The sequence below is a fragment of the Balaenoptera ricei genome, chromosome 16 (assembly GCF_028023285.1).
Source record: "Balaenoptera ricei isolate mBalRic1 chromosome 16, mBalRic1.hap2, whole genome shotgun sequence".
Classification (NCBI taxonomy): Eukaryota; Metazoa; Chordata; class Mammalia; order Artiodactyla; family Balaenopteridae; genus Balaenoptera; species Balaenoptera ricei.
Genome location: NC_082654.1, coordinates 25,526,009 through 25,534,329, shown reverse-complemented (window position 1 = coordinate 25,534,329; position 8,321 = coordinate 25,526,009).

Below are 8,321 nucleotides of genomic sequence, written 5' to 3'. Positions count from 1 at the left end.
AGTTTGCCTTTTAGTTTCCATGTACTCCTTTTTGTCTGGCTTCTTTCACTCAACACGGTTTTTGAGATTCATCCATGTTATTGCGCACATCTAATAGTTTATTCCTTTTTGTTGCTAAGTAGTGTTCCATTGTATGGTGTGATGGTTGATTTTATGTGTCAATTTGACTGGGCTGAGGGATGCCCAGAAAGCTGGTAAAACATCATTTCTGGGTATATGTCTGTAGGGGTGTTTCAGAAGAGATTAGCATTTGAATTGGTAGACTGGGTTAAGAAGATCCACTCTCACCAGTGTAGGTGGGGATCATCCATCTGTAAAGGGCCTGAATAGAACTAAAAGGCAAAGCAAGGGTGAATTTGCTCTCTGAGCAGGGACATCCATATTCTCCTGCCCTCGGTAAGGAACACAACATGTTACAATTATTTTTGGTTTTCTCTGAAAAAAAAAAAAAACTCATTAAAAAGTAACCATAGTTTTCAATTATTTTAAAAGTTGTAATAGAAGTCAATAGGATTTACCTTCACAATTTAATCGGATGTCTGCATATCTATACGTAAGGCTGTTGGAAAAAGGGATAATTTGGGGTGGGTTTGGAAGAACCGAAACTTCTGCTGCAGCAGTGGGTAGATGACAGCTTCTCAGGTGGAGGGGCAGGGCACTAAGTCCATAAGAAGAGGGGAGACAGGAAGAACAGAATATAGAGTCATAGAACTTGAGGGCACAAAATTCTTTAGAGGTCACCCCGTCGAATGTCTCATATTTAAAAGACCTTTCTGAAATGCCATGGAATAGCACAGAGCCTAAGACAATAGAAAAGATGGAAAGAGAATATCCCAGAGGTTTAAATGATGACACTGAGGTCTATGTTAGAGGCCAGCGGTACCACCACTTTACGAATTGCCTTTGTTAAAACCAGAAAAGATGTCCCTTTGGGCTGACAGACTCACAGGCTCTCAGCCTGATTAATGAAACGTGTGCTGGATTTCAGGCTTCCCAGACCCCTTTGGCAGTGTGCTTTTGTGTTTTGGCACAAAAGCCAAACAAGTGTCTTTCCCCAAGCCAGAGAGGAATCTAGAAACCAGAATTTCTAACTCAGTTGGTTTGAGAAGGAGCTGATTAGAGTCAGCACAGTTTGAACACGAAGGTTCAAACAAAATAACTTTTCCAGCAATCAAGTATAGATCAGGGTGGCTAAGACTTGATAATAAGGCCAGGGGGTGGAAATCAAGGCGCTGTGGATCCAGGATAAGAGGGGACTAAGGACTGATTGGAGACCTCTATCTGCAGAGGTCAGGTTCTCGTGGAGGATCTGAAAGGCTAAAGGAGAATGATGACAGGGGTATTTGTGAAGTTGGTCAATATCCTACTTGGCACAATGCTATACTTTGATGCTATAGTTTTTATTCCAAAGTTCCCTCATGCTGAAGTGATACATCTGAGCTGAGACATGGGGAAACTGAATGTGTGTGGGGACTGTGAATTGGTCTTTGATAAGAAAACCAAAACAAAACCTCCATTTGATTTTGGATGATGACAATAATGAATAAACTTGAGTTCCACTAGACACGAGACAAGATATAATTTCTAAATTTATCCACTTCAGTCCAATGTTTTCTTTTTTAAAAAAATTAATTAATTCATTCATTTATTTTTGGCTGTGTTGGGTCTTCGTTGCTGTGCGTGGGCCTTTTCTAGTTGCGGCGAGCAGGGGCTACTCTTTGTTGCGGTGCGTGGGCTTCTCATTGCAGTGGCTTCTCTTGTTGCCGAGCACGGGCTCTAGGCGTGCGGGCTTCAGTAGTTGTGGCACGCGGGCTTAGTTGCTCCGTGGCATGTGGGTTCTTCCCCGACCAGGGCTCGAACCCGTGTCCCCTGCATTGGCAGGCAGATTCTCAACCACTGCGCCACCAGGGAAGTCCCCAGTGTTGTCTTTAAGGACAAATAAATAGAGAACTTTGTATCAGTATATTAGAAGTATGTTGTGTAGTTCAATTTAAGATCAGGTGAGAATTGGGCGATTGGGATTGACATGTATACACTGATGTGTATAAAACTGATGACTGATTAAAAAAAAAAAAAAAGATCAGGTGAGAATTTTAGGAAACCTGGAAAGCATTCTATAACATTCAACACCTAAATTGAAGTATAGATACACCTGAAACTAACACAACATTGTAAATCAACTATATTTCAATTAAGAAAAAAATAAATTGAAGTACACATTGCTACTATTACTTTCCAAGCAGAAACAGAATGTAGAGTTATTTTTTTTTTTTAACTTATGTAGCCTTGATTACGACCCAAGGGACTTTGAAATAGCTACTGAGATGCCATCTACACTTTTTAACTGCCATTAAAATAATTTAAAATTTTGTTAGGCAAATTTAAGGTATTTCACTTTATTACCAGAATTAACTGGATTACATATGAATTTTCTAGTTAAAACTATCTTGATATTAACTCTTCAGTTTTAAGGGTTAGAATTTCAATTACTGAATTACTGAAAGGTTAGTCTGGTTTTCTTAAAGTCTGGTCTATTGAGCACCTTTCTTGCAAGATGGCACTTTAAAATACAGATTCTACGGTTAAAAATGTTTGAGAAACACTGGATAATCTTGTGCGGAAATGCAAAACACATTAGCCCATTAAAAGTTCTGCAGTAAGAGAAATTTTAAAACTTTATTTAACCAAGAGTTTCCCAAAGTTATATGGCTGTAGTACTCCTTTTTAAAGTAACGTTTTGATTTACTTAACCTTGTTCCAGTTATAGATTGCTGCTTAACAAACTTTTCTAAAATGTAGTCACTTAAATTAACAGCAGTTGTTTATTTAGTTCATGAATCTGCAATTTGGGCAGGGCTCAGCGGGGAAGGTTTGGCTCTTCTCCACTGGATGTCAGCTGGGGTAGTTTGAATAGAGGCAGGAGGATCTACTTCAAGATGGTTCACTCGCCTGGCTGGCAGGTTGATGCTGGCTGTCAGGTGGGAGCTCAACCAGGACTGAGGGCCTGGGGCCTCTGTTTCCTTCCACACAGTTTCCTCCACATGGGCCTCTCCGTGGGTTATTTTGGGCTCCCTTAGAGCATGGTGGCTGGGTTCCAAGAGTGAGCGTTCCAAATGACAGGAAGTGGAAATTGCCAATTTCTTAAAGTCTGGGTCTGGAAACTGGCACAGTGTCACTTCTGCTGTATTATATTGGTTAAGCTGTCACAGATCTAAGATTCATGGGGAGGGAACATAGATACTTCTCTTGGTGGAAGGAGTTTCAAAAAATGTAGTGGATATATGTTAAAATTATACACATAGAAAAATGCACAAACCATAAGAGCAGAGTTTAGAGAAATTTTGCATAATAAATGCACCCATGTAATCAGCATTCAGAAACCTCCCTCCACCCCCGCTCTGCTCCCACCCCATTGTCCTCTTCCAGTCACTACTCCCTCAAGGGTAACCAAGATCCAGGACTATAATACTAAAGGTTAGTACAGGGTTTCTCAACCTCAGCTGGATAATTCCTTGTTGGGGGTTAGGTGGGGGAACTGCCCTGTGCATTGCAGGATGTTTAGCAGAATCTCTGGCCTCTACCCACCAGATGCCAGAAGCACCCTCTCCCCTAGTTGTGACAACCAAAAATGTCTGCAAAAATTGCCAAATATCTGGGAGGGAGGCAAGCAAGATCACCCCCAGCTGAGAATCACTGGGTTAGAAGATAATATCTCTCCTTTATTGTTTGTCTAAATCCCACTTAACCATCTAGAATATAAGTTCCTAGAATATATGACTGGCATATAGTAGCAAATTGAGACTATCTATTGAATGAAGGAGTAAATGAAAGGTAGCAATTCTAAATAGGTATTTAAAGACTCAACTCTATATATTTACTCAGCTGAAACCTCAATCACAAATAATTTGTTCGTTTTTGTGAGAAATGCCATTTTATGAAGTTCACATGGATTTAAAAACTCGAGAATATATATGCGTGTAAATAGAAATATATATTGGTTAATTTCTTCCTGCAGCAACGTAAAATACAAGTCACGGAAATAGAAAAAAAACTGTGATCACCCAGACAAATAGGAAGTATCCCATGATAGTGTTAATGATTTACTGTAATAAGCCACAAACTGTGGTTTGTAATTGCTATGACAGCTTCGTGAAACAGGAATTTGCAGTAACAAAGTTTTCGTTAAAAACCTGGGTGAGGCACTAGGTTCTAAAAGATTAGAAGGGGAGGAGGAAGAAGTACAAGATGGTAACAAGGGCTTGGAAAAGAAATCTAAAAATTTCTTTTGGAAGATAGCCACTGACTTTACTCTGAAAATATCCCTCCCTCCCCCCAGCACATGTGACAGTGTGACATCTCACTAGGTAAATTTTTTAAGGGTTATCCCAAGAATAGTTTTCAGTGGAAACGGGATTATCAATGAATTTCAGCAGACATGCCCTTCTTTTTGAAATTCCTAACTGCATTTATTACTCTTCAGTCAAAACTGTGTCAGAAAAATGGACACAGTTACTAGTAGATAAGGCAACTAAAGTTAGGGGCACCATGAAAACAGAATTCTATCGTTGCCAGGGCTCTTAGAGATCATATGATCATTCTGAAAGGGCAAACTACTACAAAAATTTTACCTTAGCCGTTATCCTGTTTTCTGGGTCATTCTGAATTGTTTCATCTCCTTGAAGACACCTCTGTTAAAAGTGAAATTCATGTGTAATCCTCAGGGTGTAGAGTAGTGACTTGCCCACAGAGCTGGTTAATCACAGGACAAGTAATTTTGAGCCAGTGCTCAAAACGATCACATCCAACATATGTCTTATGTAACAAAGACAGAAGAAATATAATACATACAACTATGGAGCCATATTAGCACAAAGGTTTCTATCAACCTCACAGGCTTGGTTGCCTGAATGCTGTGGCTAGTTAATGTCTGAATGAAATAAATTTGATCTGAATCATTCAAATCCTTAAAGTTCAAAAGATGTTATGGCGTCTAGATTTTTAAACTGGAATTTGAATACAACTTATAAAAGAAGTATGTCTGTACAGTTTTGTTTTTTTTAATTTCCTAAGATCTGAGTATGTTAAGACTTGTCATTACACTGTGAAATGCTTATGATTCATTTGAACAGAAGCAGCTAGGGATGAGCAGAGGGTGGGAGTGTGAGTGTAACAGTTCTGTATGACGCAGAAAGGGAGATGAAGTAGAAGGGAGGATATTTTTGGATTCTCTTTTTGAATCAAAAATAGCTTAAATCAAGTAATTTGTTTACTTTTAAAACAGGAAAAAATGACCCAAAATCTGTAGTTTCCTGAATGACACACAAATCCTGTTTCAGGAGAATAATTGTCATAATTGCAGGTTACTTTCTTAAAATACCTGAAAAAATTCCTTCCTAAAAAATGTAACTTCACAAGGATAGAAAAATATATTTACATCACAGGGTGCTCGTACACCAAAGGAATTTGCTCCTTCCATGTAACCTCCACAGTAGCATTTAAAGAACTTATTAGCAAATTTACTGCCTAAATTAGAATATGGAAGGGAAAAGGAATTGACATGTAATTTGATTTCACTAGGTATAAAATTCTTTTATTTTCATTCATTATCCAACAAAAATGTATGCACTACGACAAAGACATTGGGCTAGATGCAGGGGGTGTAAGGATGAGCAAGACACAGTCCCTGCCCTCAAAGTCTAGAGGGAGAAACATACACATACTGTCAGACACATACTCAGATATACACATGCTCACACACACAAACAGACCCACATATACCCCCATACACATATATTCACATACATATTCATTGCTCATACACAAACACACCCAACACCCCTACACTTTCACACACTCACACACATTCACGTATAAACATGTTTACACATACACACACACATACATTTGGGAGCTCACAAAGTGGAGACCATGAGTAGAGTATGTTTTCAAGTTACAAAGGGAGGGAGAAAGAAATAACAGTGGCAACAATCCTGTGAGACAGCTATTACAGAAGTTCAGTACGGCTAAGGAGATAGTCATAGTGGAGTTGTCAAATGCTAAGGAACTGGTTTATCAAGATCTAGATTCAAGTTCAGATCCTCCATTACTATATCTGAGGTCATGACTATGTTATTTATATTTAATGCTGTCTCAGTTTTCCTCACTTTTACTTGGGAGCTATCACAGAACCTACCTCAAAGTGTTTATATGATGTTTAAATGAGATGATACATGTAAACCACTTAGCACAGTGCCTGGCATGTAGTAAGCACTCCATACATATTCAGTTTTTAATTTTTAATGATATCCTTATTATTATCAGTGAAGGTTAGTGATCTGGTAAATTGTGAAGACAGTTATCCCCTCACCAATCTGTTAACGAGTGGAGACAAAACATTGTGTATTAAATGAATACTTTACGTGGCCACTGTTTAAACTTAATTTTTAAAAGATTAAAAATTCAAGGAAGGCAAACTATTATTTACAGATAACACAAACATCTAGATATCATGGTCATTATTGGGAAAATCTGAATCTGACTAAATATCATCTCACCTGGTATTATTAAATAATTTCTGCGGCTGTAACTTCATGGAAAAACTATATAAGCTATTATTAACTCCACAATCATTTCACCAAAGTATGTTGGACTTGATCACCTCATTTATACACTACTGACAATGTCATTTGTTATTATTCATTGATATGATGAGGCAATTTATAAAATAAGAAATAAAGGTGGCCAGTATACATCTGAAAAGGTGTTACATCACCAACAATCAGAGAATTGTAAATGAGAGATTATTTTGGACTATCTTGGCAAAGTTTAAAAAGATGGATAGGGTGCTATTGAGGGGCAGGTGACACTGGCATTCTCATACATACATTGTTAGTAGGAGCAGAGATTAGTACAACCTTTCTAGAGGCCAATTTGGCAATACAAGTAAAAACATTTAAAAATATGTTCTTTGATTTAGCAGTTCCACTTCTTGAAATTTATCTTAAAGGAATATAATCAGACAAATACACAAAAATGCTTGTATATGCATGCTCACTGCAGTGTTGTTTATGATGACAAAAAATTGGAAACCACCTGAATGCCTGCCAGTAGAGAAATGCTTAAATAAATGATGGTAGAGCTATACACTGGGACTCTATGCATGCAGCTATTAAAAAGATAAGATCTATTTGTGTTAACATGAAAGATGTCCATGATCCATATCAGATACCATTTTTATATTGAAAAGGTATATGCATAGAAAAAAATTTGGTCACCTATAACTTTTTAAAAGCAGCTTTATTGTGGTATAATTTACATACCATACAATTCACCCATTGTAAGTCTACAATCCAATGACTTTTGGTAAATGCATACAGTTTTGCAAGCATTACCACAATCCAGTTTTAGAACTATTTTGTTACCATCCAAAGTTCCCGCCTGCTCATTAAGGCTTAACTCTTAACAGTGGTTAGGTTGGGGGTGAAGTCTGGGAGGGTGAAGGCAGGAGGGGAGAGTTATAGACAGCTTCCTAGTTTATCATTTCCGTCTCATTTGAATTAATTTACGACAAGGATATACTATCTTTTAATTGAGAAAACAGTAAAGGTTTTTCTATTTTGAGAAGAACAAAAAAAGGAAACAGACTTATACCCTTTGACCCAAATCTACTTCTGGTAATTTATCCTAAGGAAATAATCAAATATGTGGAAAAGGATCTGTGAACAAAGATATTTATCAATGTTTTATCTGAAACAGAGAAAAGTTGTTAAGCAATCTAAATATCTCATGATGGAAGAAAACAATTACTAATCACACTGAAATATCAAAGGTACAGGATGCAAACATTTATATGCAATCTTTATAATTTATCCATGTAAAAAAAGTTAATGCACAGCCAGAAAGTCCTGTTTGGAAATATAATGAAATCTTGCCAATGGTTATCTCTGGATGGTGGAATTATAGCACTTTTAATTTTTTTGTGCATTTCTTCATTTTCCACATTGAGTATGTATTATCTTTACATCTAAAGCCAACTACATAAATGATACTAATTAAAAATAGATTAATTATGGTATTGTTTTCACAGGTGTTTCCATTTGTCAAAACATAAAAGTATATATTTTATTTTATTTATTTTTACAATAACTTATTTTCTCATTTAAAAAATTTTAATTTTTATTGAAATGTAGTTGATTTACAATGTTGTGTTAGTTTCAGGTGTACAGGAAAGTGATTCAGACTATATATATATATATATATATATATATATATATATATATATATATATTCTTTTTTAGATTCTTTTCCGTTATAGGTTATTA